We start from the raw sequence: 19,751 nt of genomic DNA, 5'->3' as shown, positions 1-19,751 counted from the left end.
CTTTAAAGCAGATGTGCATGTAGGACCACCAACACCTCATTTAAATACACCTTCTAGACACCTTACATCAATGAACAAACTGTCAGAAGTAAAGCTCTCTTTGAAGTTGTTAAACATTTTATCAATCCTCATCCAATTTCTCCTAAGCTTGGTTATTTGACAAGTGTAACTCTATCAACGGTTTCTTCAGCAACAGCATCTCACATCACAAATACAAGCACAGTACCTACTCCACATCATATCCGCATTACTCCACCACCTTCAAACTCCTCTCTCATGCAAAACTCACAACATCCTGAACTCAATGAATGCTATCTTGTAAGAAAGTGGGGTTCTGTTTCAGTAACCCCCTCACTTTTTGCCAGACTTATGATGTACTTTGATTGAGTGTGCACTGAGTCCCTGCCAATCAGGTTCCTAGTGGCTGTATTATTTTCCTAAACTGTACCATTGTTCTACAATTGGCACACATCTGGCCAACATATAAGTCCCTTGCAAAAGGTACCAGTGGTATCAAGGGCCTTATGACCGGAGAGGGTCCCTAAGGGCTGCAGCATGCATCGTGCCACCCTAAAGAACCCCACACCCAAACACATACACAGGCTATGTGTTGTGGTGTGACTAAACTAAAAGAGTCGTCATGCACACCTGCCTGGGTGCCATGCCTACCCACCACTGCATGTAGCATAGGTAAGTCATCCCTCCAGCAGGCCTTACAGCCGTAAGGTAGGGTGCACTATACCGCAGGTGAGCGCATAGCAGCATGAGCAGTTTGCCCCTACAGTGTCTGAGTCCATTCTTGGACACTGTAAGTGCAGGGAAGCCATTTGGAGTATATGGGATGGAAGATTGTCATCACAAAATCGACAGCTCCATGATGGCTTTACTGCAGACTGAGAAGTTTGGTATCAAACTCCTCAGCATAATAAACCCACACTGATGACAGTGTTGGATTTATTATAAAATACCAAAGAGGGCATCTTAGTGATGCCCCCTGAAAAACGACTGACCTCTAGTGTATTGACTGACTGGTCCCCACCAGCCAGCCACCATCAGACAGGTTTCTGACCTCATGGGGTGAGAGGTTTTGAGCTCTCGGAGGTCAGTAACAAAGCCTGTTTTGGGTGGAGGTGCATCACACCACCCCCTGGCAGGAACAGCAACACTTGACAGTGAGCCTCAAAGGCTCTCACCATGTGATGTGCAGATTTGGACAGCTCCCACTAGTGGACATACCCGCACCCCTGTCAAGACCCCACTGTTGGCAGCAGGGCAGGTAGGAAAAATAGTAAGCATAGTAGGAGTATTCACCTGAGCCTGGCAAACCCCCGAGGTCACCAGGAGCTGAGGTGAAGCCCCCTCTTAGAAATTCTCCATTTTGAATTGGAAAATTAGGCCCAATAGGAACAGGGATGTATCCCTCTCCCCTGAGCAAGCGTGCACTTAAAAGCTGTAGTCACCCTAGGGGATAGTAGTCATTGACTACTGCCCCTTGACCTCAGAAACACCCTTAAATTTAGTATTTAAGGGCTCCCCTGAACCTTGTTCCTAAGATTCGATGGACCAAAGAAGAAGATGGAAGACGACTGCTGCCGGACCATGAACTGGACCGCTGCAGACAGAACTCAGCAAGAACCCTGCCACCTATAGCCAGCTTGACAAATTGCCCTGCTGCCCTTCCAGAAACACTGCAAGGACTCCATGAAACCCAGGACACTTTCCAGCTTTCAACCATACACCAAGAACCTCCCTTTGATCTAGAGGCTACTTTTCGTCACATAAACCGTAGTAGTTGAGGACCGACAATTATGTCGACATGACTCACTACTGCAAAGGAACACAAAGAACGCAGCGGAAAAAGGACTGATGCTTGTGTCGACGCGACTCTTTCCTGCCAGAAGAAAGCACAGCAGCTGGACGGCCTCCACGACCCAGAGAGATCCTCACGGCTCAACAACCCAAGCCGTTCACAGCCCAGTTCCCAAGAGCCTGTGCCCTCCTGCAAGTGGCCCTGTCTGCCTCTTCCTGCCCTACCTGCTCGACCGCAGCCTCTCCGAGATAGCCCAACCTCAGCGGAACTCCTCCATCCCTCCAGCCCAAATTGAAGAAGGTATTATCTAAGTTAACCTAAGCCATACCTTTTGGGACTCACTGGATTCTGTGTACACTTTACCTCTCTTTGGTATATATTATATACCTCACATGACGACAACAACGTCCTATCATCCTCAATTATCAATTCCCTTCACGAATATGCCATCACTCCAATCCTCAACATTTTCAACGCTGCCCAAAGCCAGGAAACCTTTCCAAATGCCCTCAAGATTGGACCTATCCTCCCATTACTAAAACTGACTTTGGACCCAGACTGGTCTACTTCTGCCATATGATCGAAATATGTTTCTAAGGAAATATCATCACAAAAGAATCCTTTACCCTTTTCCTGGAAATGATCTACAAGAATAGGTTTGTAGAGGACAACCTATACAACTTCAGACCATCATGTAGCATGGAGACAGCTACTCTTCAACTACTCATTCACATCCTTCTTGACAAAAATAAAAATAACCCTTGCATCCTGATCCTGCTCGACCACTTCACAGTCTTAAAAAGTGTCCAACATCTTGCACTGAGTCAAACCCTGGAAACCTGCATGGACCTCTCCAACCCAGTCCTGCAGTGCTTGACCTCACCCCCCTCCAACTGTCAAACAGCTAGGACACACATGATCCATCTTATGTGGACTAACTCAAGAATCATATATTTTCTCTCTCCCATCATCTGCAACCTCTACATGGAACAACTTGGATCCCTAATCACTGCCAGCAACATCAAGATCCACTAACACACTGACAATATCAAACGCTACCTTAACATTTCCTCAGGTATAACATTCAACATCTCAGAATCTGCCTCTAGCTAAAAACAAATGGATGACAGGCACCTACTTAAAGCTGAACTCTATAAATACAGTGTGCCTCTTATTCCTCAACAGCTTTAAACATCCACAAAAACAACTGTAATTCCCTGATATAAACCTAATCTGAAGCACTCCAGCTGAACTCCAGTGCAAAATCACTTAGTGCCTGATTACAAGTACGGCAATCCTGGGACTTCCTATTCTCTCTGTGGTGGCCCGACCGCCACCACCCCGGTAGTCCGACTGCCATATTACGATGGTGGGCCTGCCACAAAACTACTGCCACCACCAGCACCTAGGATCCCATGGCAGTGTGAAAAACAGGCAGGAATCACTGGGCAGATACTGACCTACCTTTCTACCATGTATTTAATGGCGGGAACCCAACATAAAATGCTTGGCAGAAAGGCATGAAAAGGGGCCCCCAACAGGGCTCCCTGGCAAATTCGCTCATGGGGTGCATGTGTGGGGGCTCATGGTGTGCCCCCCCAAAAGTGCACAGCTGTTCCTGCACTGTATGGCATGCACAACATGGTGCATTCCACATTGTGCACAGACATGCTGTAGGCACTGTAAAGGTGGCTGTATGATGTTTAGGGTCTCCTATGAGCCTACAATACCCACGCCGTGACACCGCCACCGCACTGCCCACCCGCCCACCCCGGATTCAACTCGAAATCCGGTGGGTGGGTTCACTGCTGGCTTGGCGGTCTTCCTGGGACTGCTGCATCCCAGTCCTACAGGAAGACCGCCAAACTCATAATAAGGCCCTAGGATCATCCTTGACATAGAACTTACCTTTAAGGAACATATCACTAACAATACAAAGATATCTTGTTAACAACCCTTTCTCCTGAAAAAATAATACCCTTCCTTCCTGAAAACAGAACACAAATGCAGTGACTAGTTCTTACACTTGCTCCAAGAAAAATTGTCTGCACCATGCCCTACACCACAACACTTGTCATCCCTGACAAACATCCTACACACTTCGCTACATCCCATCAAGGACTTTTGGAAGTATGACTGCACCATCCCTACATGGAAGTGACTTAATTGTCGCACTTCTTCCAGGCCTGTACCATCTTCAGTATCAGCTACACCACTTAACGCCCATTGGAAACTCAACCCGCACTGTACCAGGCCAGGAAATTAAACACCTTAAGTGGAGAGTGCCAAACCAGAATCCATGACATGCGAAAATGGGTCTGACAATGTGGTAGAAAGGAAAAAGTAAAATAGGCAGGACATCTCCATGCCCCCAGTTATGGAACAACATCCATGATGCAAATAGAACGGGGTATGGGGAAAGACAATATTGCACCTATCCTTAGTATATCTTTTATCTAAGCAGGCAAGGTGCTATTGACCTGAGATTAAAAAAATCCTAAATCTCCTAAAGCACAGAATGTCTCAATTTACCGCAAACAACAACACTCTAAATTTCAGTTGATATTCGCTAAAAGTGATTAATTTTATATACACATTTCTTCAAAGTAATGGCAGTTCAGCAGAGTTGTTTTCATCAAATTCTTTGTTCATAACTTTTTTTCAGCACGATAAAAAGACCGTAGCCAACGCATTTCGTCCTCTCGGACTTCTTCAGGGCAAAAACACATTTATTTGCGGTCTGTACTGAATTAAAAAGTGTGGTGTCTCGTTTCAGGATCTGATTAAATCTGATTGTATCTGAGATTTCAAGTGCAGTGTGTGATTGTAGTGTAGTTCCTATATTCCTAATAGGCTCTGTGCATTGGAATAGTGTATCCTGTAGTTTAGACGTAGGACTGAAGTCGACTAGGTCTCTACTGAATATACTAGACTTAATTGTGTGTGTGCCAGCGAGCTCAGAGGTCACTAGAAACTTTCTCGAATGAACAAGAAGGGATTAGTTTCTGACAACCGCTTAAAACATGACAACTTTGTTTCCCAAGAATAAGAAATATATCTCTAGAGTCGCGGAAACAATAGATAGTTATTTCACTCAGTCAATCGTGCATGCTTCGTTTTACCAGAGGAGCAGAGAAATAGAGAGACGGGCGTTTTCAATAAAATGGTATTTATTGAACAGTCTTCTTTCTCAAGCATTAGAAATGAACTGCTGCAATCGTAATACTTGCGGTAAAGTACAAAGCGTACAGTACGAAGAGTATTATAAAATAATATTGTAAAAGCATGATATGGTTTCTAAGCCATAAAATACCTACAATGCATAAAATACATAAAATACATACAGTGATAAATAATGACTAAAAGTACTCAACTGGTGCTTCTAAAATACGCCTACCCCGGTGTACCTAACCTAGGTCTAGTACAAGGGAAGAAGTAAGGTGTATCCTAGTTTTGGTATTCTTTGCCAAGAATCTATTCCAATAATTCTCTTAGGGTCTACTCAGCTCTGTACCTTGGTTTAGAATGAAGGAGGTCGTATATCTCTCTCTCAGGACTCGATTTCCCAGCAACCCGCAAGGGTAGCCTGGAAACACTGGAGTTGGATTTCTCAGCTGGAGAAAGTACAGCGTCTCTCAGTGCATCAGCGGGAGGGTCGGCTTCCTTCGGCACTTGCTGCAGCAGGGCGCGTCGGGCAAGTAGATAGTCGAACTGCTCCAAATCACCGTGTGTTTGTTTGGACAAGCGTGGGCATATTTATACCTTGAAGGTGCCGAGTTTGACGTAAGATTGGACATAATAACGTCATTAGAGACTTAATTCTCTGAAAACTCCAAGAGTTCTTGGATAAATTAATATTCATGCAGGGGGAAGTCCCTGACTGCTGAAGGCGGGTTTTTGCAAGAAATCGTTGTAGAATTGCAGAACTAGTGGAAGTAGCCAAGCCGTATTAGGACTACTTGAGCTATGTCTTAATATGATTATGATTTTTATGCCTATATAAGGATACGATATTTTATACCTATATAAGGGTATGAATCGGGAAAATTACACTAGGGTCCTAAAACGCTATACAACATGATCTTTACTATAAAAATGTATTGCTGAATTCTCACGGTGGGGGGTCAGTCAGTTTCAACCGTCCTCCGTTTTATTCCCTGATAGGTTTTGGAACTTGGGTCGTCCTGCACGGTAGCGTGGCGTCCGTCTTGATTGTGAACGACATCCACCCTGACATCAGAAGTGCTCCAATACTCCTGTAATTCAAGGAGTACTCATAATCTCATTCTCATAAAACATCCTTGAACCGAACTCATGGACTCTTGCTTTTTTGTTCCGTACTCTGTTGCTTCTCTGTTCAATTTATATCACGAAAGTACCAATTCATAACATAGTGTAAACAACATATATATAACATAAAATTCTGGCAGTAAGGAGCTTCACAAAGCTTCTGTAGATTCGTCACTACAGGTATTTTATACGAAGCTCAAAATAGAGGTGCATTGTAAGAGCACCATTTCAATGTCTGCATAGGAGTTCTTTTCTGATGTGATTCTTGTGAAAAACAACTCGTATATATCTCTACAAGTTAACCAGCCTTCAGATCTCCTCTTTCTTGCCCCTTCCCAATCCCCTCCCCATCACATTACCTCTGTCTCACATTTAGCAGAAGACTTTGTTCTTAAACAATAGTAGCCAAAATGTGGCATTTCCCATGCTTAACAACTCCTAATTCAGCATCTGAGTAATGGCTCCAGCCAGCAGAGTGTGTTGATTGAGTCTGCTGGATACTGCAACTCATGTCTGTCTTCCTTTTTCATCCAAAAACTCTGGTCCTGTACCCTATAGGCACATTTTAGGGAAATACCAAGCATTAAATCTGGTCACAATGACTAAGGCTAGCCAGGCTAGTTCCTGGGCACTTAGTCACATCCTGCAGACCCTTCCCATTGAGAAGATATGACCCACTATTTGCCGTTATTGGCAATTGATGATGAAAGTACACCGAGCACTGCCATTCAGGAAGAATGGACCTGCCATCTTCAACTTTAATACTACGGTCTGCAATGTCTCGGGCAAGCCATGCTGTTCCTTGTCCAAAGCACAGTGCTTCACTACTACTCAATTAGATTTGCACAAAATGCTATAAAGGCCAATATAGTGTATTTTGCACTTGTGGATGAGTAGCTTCTCCCACGCTGTTTTACCTTTACATTGAGTATTCCTATGCCAGCATTTTCAAGGCAAACTAAACCATGTGTGACAGAATGCAATAAAAAAACACAAATGAATGGATACTTTAGTTGCCTGCGGTGGGTCTCTTGGCCGAGCACTGCTAAATAGTTCAGCCGACAGGACGTGCTCTGGAAGAATACCCCTGGCCGGGTCCATCCTGGTGGAAATGGCCTGTGGAAGGCAAGCAAGAAGCTCTTCCTGCTAGCTGTGTGAGCAGGGCACAGGCTCTGTGTCGCTGGTGCTACTGGCCAATTGTCAAGGTGCACTGAACGAGTAAAGTGCAACAATCGCCGCGGAGGGCATCTTGGTGCTGTAATCAATGAACAAAGAAACTTGCCACACAGCTGATTGGAAAATAACCGTAAGGCTCAGAGAAAAATCAGGTTTTAAAGAGCTTTCTGAAGGTGTCAATGTTGGGAGATTGTGTCATAGCGAGCAAAAGATTGTTCAATGCCTTGGCCCCAACTAAAAATATGGATCTGTTCACCCTGGTTTTGCAGCCTAAACTTCGGAATCAATAATAGTTTGCTGTTGGCAGAATTTAGATCTGTTAGGAAAGTAAGATGCAAGTTTATCCGAGAGAAACTTGGGGCAAGTTTGATGAAATGCCCTGTAAATAATGGTTAAAGATTTTAATCAAATCTGTTATTCAATGGGAAGCAAGTGAAGTTCCTGTGAACCCTCAGCAGTGAAACTTTTGTGAAGGACTTTAAGGGCCAATCTGACTGCTGCGTTTTGAATCCCCTGCAGCTTCTTGATCAGATATTTAGGCAAACCCAAGAAAAAACTGTTACAATAGTCAGTCTTGAGGTGATCAAGGGTCAACAACTGCCTTTCTTGCTGAGAGGGGAAATAAATGAAATGACCTTTTAAGGGACTTGATCAAAGAGAAACAAGACCCTGATGTCGTAATTTAGCAGCGATTAGATTAAGCATTAGCAGAAGACATCCTGTATTTAGAGACTATCTTGTCTTTTTATGGAATCCATTTTGTATTTGGCAGCCATTTTAGATGGCCATGTGCTCACCATGTACTCAGTCCTATCTTGCTGTTCTCTGCTCGGTATATTTAGCCTCTTCCTCCTACTTTGCACATGCTCAGTTGTGCTTGCAGCTGCTAATATTCTGTAACTGTCAGGATGTGCTTGCTAGCATTGGCAAAACTGTTAGCTCCTCCTACTTGTCGACTGTGCATTTTCTGTATGACCATCTATGTGTGTAACTCTTCTTATGTGCACTTGTACTGCCCTTTTTTAGCCCCTGTGAGGGTATATAAGAGATACTGTGGCCTTCAGTCCTCAGACCATCTCATACAGAGTGCTGCGGCTTCTGTGTAACATGGCCTCACTTGTTGTAATTTAATAAATATGTTTCTCTTGATTACAGATTCTGTGCCAATTTTTTCATGCTGCTTTAAAGGATCAGGTGTTAGTGCAAACCCCTGAGATGGGATTTTTGATTTCCCTCATTTGGCGCCCAACGTGGGGCTCATCAGAGCGGTGTCTATCTGCAGGAGCGGTTTTTGGTCAGGAGACAGACATTTACTGAGGAAGACAAGGCAGGATTCTACTAAAGGAGGTACCAATTCTGGGGGTTCTTAGTCTCTGTAGCCCAGTCTACTTCTGATCTTACTGATTTTTAATCCTCCACATGATGGCACCCCTGACTGAGAACATTTCTGGCGTGAATATTTTAAAAGAAAAGACTGTTAGGTCATTCAAAACTTGGCAGATAGAACCTGGACGCTCGTGCTTGGTAAGAACCATTGTATGGTAATTACTGTGAGCTTATGGTAGCCAGTGACTCGCAAGGCAGTTTTAGGATACGCTTGCTGTGGCTTATGGATATGGATATGTATGGATGATCGATCATATTTATGATATGGATTATGTGATATATGCGTTGCAACACATGTAGGCAGGTAATGTGGAGATGTTTCTCCATTTATGGTTATGAGCGGCGCAATGATTAAGTGCCATTTTAGATTATGATAATGCATATTTTGCATTATGTTTGTTTGCATGCCTGTTCCAAACTCACATGTAAAATGTGTAGTTTTATGAGAGGTACCATAGTGAGATATGAATTGAATTAGCCGGCTTCCCCTAGAGGGAAAACTTAAAATAGGTTTTAGGTATGAAAACATATTTCTTCCTTGGTGAAATTTTTCCCCAGAGAATTTAAATATGCCCATAATACACATGAGGATCCTTTGTTCTGTGCAATTTTATGTATGAAGATATGCAGAGCGGTTTTTGGTGTTCTGCCAGCCTGAATTAGTGAATTGAAAGTATTTCTACTTCAGTTTTTAGAATACTGTTGAGAATAGGGTTTCTCCTTGTAAATATGACTTACAACTGGGATTTACATAGGTGGTTTGGATGCAGTCTGTGAGCTGTGTTTTGTTTCTGGCTTTAGTGTTGACCCATGGTTTAAAAGGTGTGTTTAAATGTCTAGCTGATTTGTGGTTTTTTCCCCATTCATGTAACTTTTGCTTGTACATTGCGTCGTCGCTATTTACGAAACATGGCTAAAGCGCGCTGTATTGTGTGTCTTTTGTGTTTTACCTCTTTTCTGTTTATGTCTGTACTGAGCTCAAATGCATTTTTGTGGGTATTTTTGATGTTTTCAGTCTGTTAAACATAATGTTAGATTAATTAATATTAGGGTAAAAATTCGATAGAAATTCATGAATGACCTATGTGATGTGCTAAACATAACTATATGTTTCTCCTTAAAGTTATAGGGTAAGGAATAGCGCACATGTACAACTGTTAAATGTTTAAGGGATAAACTTAAAATTCTTATTCACTAGGAATATTAAAGGCCTACAGCAGAAAAATGAAATTGTGTGTTTTTGTAGACAACACACTCATAGCGTGTTTACTTAATATACATTGCTTTAAGATGCTTACAGGCAAAACAGTTTAGCTGGAGTGAGTTTTTCTGAACTTAAAATATGTATTCTTAAACACGCATTTCAAAGCTTGGAATGTCTGTTTTTAGTAAGGCTGCCTCCAGGAAATTTAACACTGGGTAGGGCCTGCCGTCAAGGGCACAGCTGTTATTTTCGCAGGCCTCGTTTATTTAGCCAGGACTTCTTCCTTAGTTAAACGTGCAACTTTGCATCTCAGAGTGTTATTTTGGAAGCAAGATTTACAAAAATAAGGTTAATTATTTGTATCACAGACAGACATTTCAATTTCGGTTTTCCTTCTCTTTTAGCATTTTTCTCGTCAGCACATGTCTGGCTCTGTTGCTAAAATCATTGTCCTTTTCAAACAAAAGTGGCGCGAAATTGAGCTTATGTACTTAGGCTTTTGAATAGTTGCTCTAAAAACATAAGCAAGGGGCAGATTTATGATAGGGATACAGCTTGGTTTTAAATATAGGATTATTACAAAAACGAAATATGGAGAGTAATTTTGAATTATGACATAAAAAAAATTTTGAAAAAAAAAAAGTGCTTTTTAAAATCGTTTTTTGATATTCATAAAGCTTAATACTCATATTGTGACCTCCTAGCATTATAATTTAATTTAAGTTGTGCAGTACTGCATAATGAGGACATTTATGTATGGGACCTTCACTTGGCGCAGGCGTAAGAAGTCATTTTTTTTAAAGATCTATATGAGATATGTCTAAGTCTGATTTCTGCAATCTGTAAAGAACAATCTGAGGATGATTAATATGTAACACAAGTATAGGTTATTTATTTTTAAGTACCTCAAATTGCAAAAACGATATTGAGTTAAATAGACCATTTTAAAAGGCTTTCTTGCCATTTAAACTAGTTTTATAGTGCCTTAGGCTTCAGTGAATGCATACATTCAAGTATAATACAAATGTGCACGTTTGCTTTTTCATAGCTTAGTGAGTTAATGTGCCCAGCGCAGAGGCTTATGTTTAATATCAGGGTTGAAAGTTTTTGACTTCAGCCTGGCCTACTGAGCCATTCATTCATTTAAGGTTGATAAAATGTGTAGCATTGCATGGCACAGTGACACACATTTATTCTGAAGCTGGTATGGTGTGTTGTTATGTTCCATGAATTATTCACAGTAAATGTGTTAATGCTCTGAGAATAAATAAATTGTAGTTCTCTAAAAGAAGTAATATATTTAAAATGTCTTTTTTAAATAGGGTTGATTATTGCATGGACTTGCAGAGACTTATTGTCTTTGTCAGTTTCACAGGGAGGTTACAAGAAAGCTTGGTGCTCCAGCCAGATTTTGACCTTTAAGTCAGTGTGGTGGGGGCTTAGGAGTATGTGACAACAAATGGTGAAATGATTGCTTGGAAAAGCGTCACGCAAAGGAGCCATTCACGTCGACATTTGAAGAGTGCATTCCTGACACGGCTTTTTATAAACAGCAGGGCCTAAACTGGGGGGTTGGTGTAAGGGACACGCAGAGGCTGTGAAAGAGTTATTGCTTAAGATATTTTGTACATTTACAAAAGCTGGGTGGTTCCACTTGAGATTTTGCGTGTTATGTGAAGTATTGGCTGTATGATGAAACAAAGATGTGTTTTTATGACTTTTTTGAAATGAATTATTTGTGCATTTTCATGTTTTTTGCATTTCTTCCATGAATTTTCCCTGCTTTTTCTGTGTGTCTGACGCGACACAGTAAGTTATATTTGACAAGCTGATCTTCACTGACTGCTTGATCTGCTGTCAAAAGGGGGAGGATGGATTAAAAGAAGGTGTTATTTAGGTATAAGTCTGACAAAATTAAAATGGGCCCGAATGTTTTTTTTTTTTTTATGTTATTGGAGTGTTTATTGTGCAGAAAGTGCATGAAATGGTGTTGCATGCTATTGTGTTTTTCTGTGCTTAGGTATACAGCAAAGTATATCTGATGGCTTGGCATGACATGTCCTATATTATGTATGTTTGTGATCCATGTTGGTGCTTTTGTAAGTTTTGCTGTGTTGTGAAGGGATGACATGACTATGTATATCCTTTGAGCAACAGTGGTTAAAACTTGTTAAGTGGTAAAACTTGCTGATACTAAATTATGATATATGATATTGTTATATTGTGAGCAAGAACAGACAGCACTTCACCAAGTGCATGCCTGTGTGGTTATAATATATACAGCAAAGTGTGTCACCTTTACTCACGTTACTGCTCTTTTCCCTTAAGGAAAAGGCAGCCTCACATTTATATTTCCTTGATTGGACCTAAGGAAGCAATTATAGATCTGTGACTCTTATGCAAGGTGACCTAATTTCTATATAGTATTAGTTAAATGATGTTCTGTCTTAAAAGGAAACCAGGTTTCATTTTCCCCGAGAAAGGAAGGAATGGGATCACTAGCTGAGATTACCGTAGATGGTGTAGTGGCCAGCGGTAGAGTTATAATATGTGTACTATTTTTGACTTTTTTGTATCACCCATGCTCTTGGCATTATGTCACAAACTTGATTATCACCCAAGTCAATTTTTGTCCTTCCTATAGATTTTTCTTTTGCTGCTTCTCCCCTGATTGATGTCACATTGTGCCTAGTATTTGGGGGTTTTAGCTGTGTTCTAGTCCTATTTTCTTTTTTGGTTTTCTTTCACCATTTAGAGGTTTACATTTCCAGACTACAGTGATGTATCAGGTTCCTCTATAATATGTGTAATTCCCTTTTGTATGACCAAACTGGTTTTCAAAATTTTTCTTTAGGCCTACTCGGATGTTTTCTAGTCTGACTGTTAGGGTAGTGATAGATTATAGTAAGATCAGTTGTCCACCTCAATAGGAGATACTTTCACGTGTATTTAGTATGACAAATTCAAATGCCTATTCTAATTTGGTTTTTAGTTCTTTTCCCTGCTGCTTTAATTTTTGGTGGGATCAGATGTGTCCTAATCATAGAAATACCAGGACTCTAGTTCTTGTCTGTTGTTTCTACATTGCTATTAGCTTTTGTGTTGTATAGTCCACCTGACGCACAATTAGTCTACATGTCCCTGATAATCTGTATTATGTGATTTCTCTTTTTGAGGTGTTCTAGATAAGGAATTTAGGAACACCTGCACTTAATAATTGAGGAAAGTGTGCTTACCCCCTTAGACAATGCCACTATGTGTGAAGACATCCATTATGTAGTTGTCTACCTTTAGATGGATGAGGGTATGCTCTCACATGGAAACCCAATTGAAGAGGCTAGAGGTGCTGTTTTACCTACTACCTTTTGTCTTTGTACTCTATGACAATTACAGTATTTTGTTTTCGATCACTATAGTCCCCTGGTGTATGGCCACTCCTTTGAAGATTGCAGGCCAACTGCTTGCAAATCCCCTGCAATTAATTGTTTTTTGTATACTTGCCAATAGGTCCAGCCTGTGTTTTTCTTTACTCTCACATAGATAGATGGAAGTGGTTCTTGGGTGCCTTGCTAATATATGGGGCATCCCAAGACTAGGAAGTATTTTCTAACACTCTGTTGATAGACTGTTTCTGTGCCTTGTCTAAAGACAATTTGTTCTGTCCACCAATAGATATTTGCTGCTGTATAAACCACTACCAGAGGGGCCCGGACATCAGATTCAGCCTGGGGAGTCAGCGTCAGCACCAGTGCAGCTTGAAGCCAAAGTGAAGGTAACCAGCACAGGCATTGCTGGCAACTAGGACCTCAGTGAAGGCGGAAGCCCTGTGATTAAGTGTGTACCCCTGCCACTGTTTTGAGCGAAAGACGGGGTCACAAATCAGAAAGGAGAAATCGTGGATCATGCCTAGCTGAGAGTCACAGACCGACCAGAATGGCAAGGAGGTTTTGCTTGAGGTGACCCCTTCTGAAATAAGGGTTGCTTCAGAGATCCTAGAATAAGGCCTCTGATTTCTGGTCCTAAAGTGAATACAAGTTTGCACCTTTGTTTGTTGGTTAAGAGATACCTGGGTACACTGGATGCAAATGTGTAGCCCCAACGAATGAGCAGTGCGCCAGCAGAGCAATACAGGAGTTAGGGAAGGACTTGAGATTAGGGTTCAAGTTCTGTGTCTCTGGTGCCTGTTAGATTGAAGTGAAGAAAAGTGGTGCACTGTTTGAGACACTGGACAGGATCACTAAGAGCATTTGCCTGTTGGGTGACTGCCCTATCCTGAAAGAAGAGACTTTTTTCCTTGAAACTGGACTGTGATTCTTGAGTTGCGAGTTGTGCAGCTCCACCGTGGAAACAACAAAGAGCCTGCCTGTGAGGCTCAAACGGACACAGGGAGAAGACTCCCCCTCTGGTTGGTTGTACAACGGCTTCAATTTCCCCAAGGACTTCCTCTTTTTTGTCAATAATGTATCCCTTTTAGTTGTCCCATTTTTGAAGAGCAGCCCTTTGCAGTTCTTGGTCCTAATTCCTATGGCCCTGTGTGGTCCTCCTGGTCCCAGATATGCTTGATGTTCTAGCCATCATAAAAGGAAAATGTAACAGTCAATTGGAAAATGTTTTTATTAGATATGAGCTGTTAGCTATTCTGAAATTTAAAATGAATAGTCACTGAAATGCATAGGAGCCCTGAAAATGTCTACTAGATGATTTTAGGATTTACTTTAGCTTAGGCCAAGAAAAATGATAATTCTGTTTATAATAGTGGCCATTGCTTTCTCCTACTGTCTATGTTTATTATGATCCAATGCCCGTTTTTCTTGGATTTCTGCTGATACCCTTAGTGAAATGTTTAGACTGGAAAATGCTCCCCTAGGAATAAATTAGGATATTGATAAATTGTGAAATTGAATGTACAAATATTTTCTATGTTCTTACTGGATCATGGGAATGTCTTCAGCTAATGCTGAAAGGGTCGTCTGTCGTAATTTAGCAGCGATTAGATTAAGCATTAGCAGAAGACATCCTGTATTTAGAGACTATCTTGTCTTTTTATGGAATCCATTTTGTATTTGGCAGCCATTTTAGATGGCCATGTGCTCACCATGTACTCAGTCCTATCTTGCTGTTCTCTGCTCGGTATATTTAGCCTCTTCCTCCTACTTTGCACATGCTCAGTTGTGCTTGCAGCTGCTAATATTCTGTAACTGTCAGGATGTGCTTGCTAGCATTGGCAAAACTGTTAGCTCCTCCTACTTGTCGACTGTGCATTTTCTGTATGACCATCTATGTGTGTAACTCTTCTTATGTGCACTTGTACTGCCCTTTTTTAGCCCCTGTGAGGGTATATAAGAGATACTGTGGCCTTCAGTCCTCAGACCATCTCATACAGAGTGCTGCGGCTTCTGTGTGACATGGCCTCACTTGTTGTAATTTAATAAATATGTTTCTCTTGATTACAGATTCTGTGCCAATTTTTTCATGCTGCTTTAAAGGATCAGGTGTTAGTGCAAACCCCTGAGATGGGATTTTTGATTTCCCTCACTGAGACAATGATGATATGTTGGCGGAAGGATGGGTCATGTGTGAACTTAACTCACAGGTTCCTTGCTATATTGCTAGACACAGTGGGGTTGTCAAGGTTGTCCGGCCACCAATCTGTGGTGGAGAACTGGTTGTTATTTCCAAAACAGTATTTTTTTTCTTAGCACTGCACTTTAGAAAATTATTGTTCATCCATCTGAATACTTCAAGGGAAACAACTTTTTAAAATTTAGTTCAGTACTGGAAGAGGTCTTATCAAGGGCCAGAATCAATTAAGTATCATCAGCATAAGACATAGAGGAGATACCAAATGATTTAATAGGGACTATCAGGGGCATATAAACATTGAATAAAGTGGGGCTAAGTGACGAGGGCCTATTGCGATGCAGCACGCGCAATGTAATTCATTTTATTTATTTCTTTACTTAACTCTGATCGACCGTATGCCGGAGTTTACCCACCCTTCCCCTCCCCCGCCCCACCCCCGCACACCACCGCCCCGCAGCACTCCTTCCAGGAGCCGCCACTGCTTATGATAACTGTGTTGGGGCTGCGAAGGGAACATTTGTAATTTAAGCAATCTTGTTTACATTTGTATGTGCATTTCTACTAAATACAAATATTCAGAAGCTGGCACTGTAGGGTTCTCAAGCTTCCAACCAGGTAATGAAACTATTTTTTCTCTTCCACTATATTTTTCAAGAAACAGAAGCTCCTATTTTGATTCTGCGATAGCCTCTGAATTCAATTCAGCTACGTTGACTTATACATTTTAACCCGTTAGGGGTTTGCTTTTAGGTGTACCTTTTTGTTTTTAAATTGTGAAAACGTTCTGGTTAATTTGTATTTCATAGGCCTGATGGGAACAGCCAATAGTACTTTCAATAACAGAGGATGTGGACTGACTGCTAGATTGACGACTTTGGTACTGGAAACCAAGGTTCGAGCCTCTGGGTCGCGTCCGCATTCTGTGATTCTGGGCCAATCACTTAATCTGAATGTGTCCTTGTGTAACGTAACTGGTGCTCATGTAAAGCACTCCAATATGGGTCAAGTTTGCGCTATATAAATCTGCATACAACAAACAAAAAAACCTAAGTGGCCACATTCATAGTTAACCACTTAACCAAGGCGGCAATTCCGCCGCGGTGCAGTGGTTTTACTGAGTGGGCGGGGCTGCGTCGGCCAACGGACGTGCGCAGCACTACAGAGGTAGTGGTTGCGACGGCTGTTGGCCGACGGGCGCATGGAAGGTGTTAAAAATGCGTCATTGTAAGATGATATTTTGAATAGGCTTGGAGATCTAAGGCTCGTGTTTAAATTCAAAAGAAAAAAACAGACATGCATTTTTGAAGCACTAATTCGAAGAAATTTTTGCAGAAACAGTTGTAGATATTTTTCACTTACCTGTTGATTGTCGAAAATATTTTTAAATGAATGGGTATAATATAGAGAACATTTTAAAACGAGCCTTTGCAAAACCAATAGGTCAGACTTTGGCAGTTTCCGTTTTATCTTTGCCAATGCTCTCTTTGCCATGGCTTTTATAAAATGTTATTGTTAGGGGAGTGACTGGACACCCTGCCAATGAGACAAAAGGATTGGATAAAAGCCAAAAGTATTTTATTGTCCCTGTAGCCCCTGGTACTGAAGGGAACGTCTTTGTGGACGGGATATGCACTTTACGAAAGAGTAGGATGCCCTCACTCAGGGAAGTTAGCCTATTGCTGAAGTGGACTGACCCATTGCCCTATTCTGTACTGGTTGGAAGTAATATGTGAATGGCATAACAGCAGACCTGCGAATGAAGAGGACTTAGGATATATCTGGATAGGTGGACTACGCTTACCAGAATGCACTGGGGCATAACAGCACAAATGGGTTGAAAATGTATCCCTCTCTTTTCCCACTATGATCTTTGGGCTCTTAGTGGTTGGACGCCTGCGTGCTACGGGGGTTAGCGGTTGCTTGTTCTCAAGGCTGTTGTGAAGTCCTACCGTATTGATATGTGGTCTGCCTCTCCCACCCTATGTGCTGAATCATGCTTGCTGGCCTCTGTTAGCGCCCTCTGTGCACAGGGAGGGGTTTGTTCCACAGAGTTCTTTGTCGCACCGCTGTACACCCCAGCAGCACAACCAACCAGTATCACATTAAGGGAAATCGAAAGCGCAAAAACTGTACTCTTTGGAAACTAAAACTAACACAACAGAGTCATGAGGCATAACAGAAGGAAAACAGCTGTAATGTAGATCGTTATTTTATGATGAGATTTTCTTCGACGCACATGTCCCTTGTTGTTGAATTTGCTATGCCACTGCTTAATTCCCCAACATTTTCTGAGATCTGTACCTAGGCGAACAGTCTGACTTCACTTTATTGACCCAAGACGCAGCCATGGAAAACAATATTCAGGGGAATTCTTTCAGTGTGCTGATGGCAGGCTTCAAACCATAACTGATTGTTGGAAATAAAAAACACCGACAGCTCACATGTCCACTTCTATAAAATCATCAAGCACAAGGTACTCTCAGGCACAACATTACTACAGCTTTTGTGTTCGTTTTTAGGTCTCGAGTATATGAAAGTGCAAACTGTCTGCTTGTGAAAAATCTATTGTGAATTGACTGTGGGCTTAGAGCCCACCCAGTGCTTGCCATTGTTTGGCTTTATTGGCACTCTCGTTAAATTGCTATGTATTTGTTGCCTTGTGTGGGTTTCCTTCCTCTTATGTGTTTGTCCCTCCTCTGGTGCGCAGTCTCTTCAGTTATGTCCTTGCATTGCTCACTTTTTGGAAATTGCGCTTTACTTTTAATGCTCTCCATGAGGCTGCCTATATTTTCCAGCTATTTCCCTTGTGTACTTCTTTCCACTTCCTCTGTAACAGCTCAGACTGCATCAGTTTGAGCTTCATAAGAATTATAGTGGGCAAAAACAGGTAGAGCCAATTTTGGGTCTTTAAAAATTGCATTTCTATTAAGTGTTATAGCATGTTATGTATTTACAACACCAATAGCTCCAAGTTTCACAAATGCGAGACCAATTGCATTGCAAATGCTTGTTCTGTTTTATCGTCTAACTGACACTCAACAATGGTTTGCTATCATTTCTATTTAAATGGATTTCGCCCTTCAAATTCAGGCTGCCTCTACGATTGGCTCATTTCTGGCGACGTGGATACCAGGAAGCCAAGTCATTTAACAGCCAGGGTTATTTACAGTGAGTTGTGAGATGTAAAATAGCCCGATACATTGCAACAGATGCACTTGTAGGTTAAAGCCACTCAAATGAGGTGAGAGAGTAATGCCACTCTAGCTGTAACCAAAGCCCATTTTGTTTTAAAGAATTGATAACAATATGTTTAGCAAACTGCTGTGCTTTGAGGTCAGACCTAAAAAGGGATCTTGAGACCTTCTTTGCATTTTGTTCATGCTGGAGCCTTTAGGGCCCCTGAAACAAGCTACAAAGGCAGTTGCAGAGTGCCAAAGAGCGAACCAGATGTGTCACGATGACGATACGATAATAATACTTTTATTTGATCTGTTAAAATCATAAAAAGAGTGGAACATACCACCATGATGAAAACATCATAATTCAGATACAGAATAAAAATTGCAATAAAACATTTTTAGTTGTCGTAACCCTCACGTGATATGGTACCAAGGTACAACAGATTATTGTAAGGGCTAGGTAAACATTTCCATGTTTTCTTTTATAATTAAAGTCCTAATGGCAATGAAGAATGGGGAAGGAGCAGAGTGTAAAACTGCTATGCATAACATTCTTTCCAGTTTCTTAAGTCACTATGGTTTTATATCCTGGAACATTTGCTGGTATGAGCGTGTTTATGCCTTGGACTTGTCATAGAAGGGAGCTTGAAAGAAAGGGAGTGCAAAAAAGGTATGAAAAAGATGTGTCAGTTGCTGCCCTTGGTCACCACGAATTGATTCCCATGGGTAGGTACTGCGAAGATTGCAGTCAGCAGGAACAGCTGTGTGAAAACTCTATGTACTAGATATGAACCCGCTTAATCTTGCTTGAACAGCTATGATGGAAAGTGAGAAAGAAAGGTGAGGGTTTGAGGATCAACAATTGATGCACAATTCAGGAGATATTATTTCTTATGAGGCACAGTGGGCTACTCCTCTATTTTAAATCCCACATCAGTGTGTGCTGTCTGTTGACCTATGCCTTTTGAACTTCATGATTTTTCCCTGTCATTTTCCTTCAAGGGTCTATGTGCTATTGGGAAAAGTTATTTTGCTGTGGATACCGCACACAGAGAGTTATTTTGCCAAGGGGAATTCACAGTTGTGTCTAACGTAGAGATCCCACCATGGTGAAAGATGTCTG

The sequence above is a fragment of the Lissotriton helveticus genome, chromosome 6 (genome assembly GCF_964261635.1).
Source record: "Lissotriton helveticus chromosome 6, aLisHel1.1, whole genome shotgun sequence".
Lineage (NCBI taxonomy): Eukaryota > Metazoa > Chordata > Amphibia > Caudata > Salamandridae > Lissotriton > Lissotriton helveticus.
Note: the sequence above shows the minus strand (reverse complement) of the source record.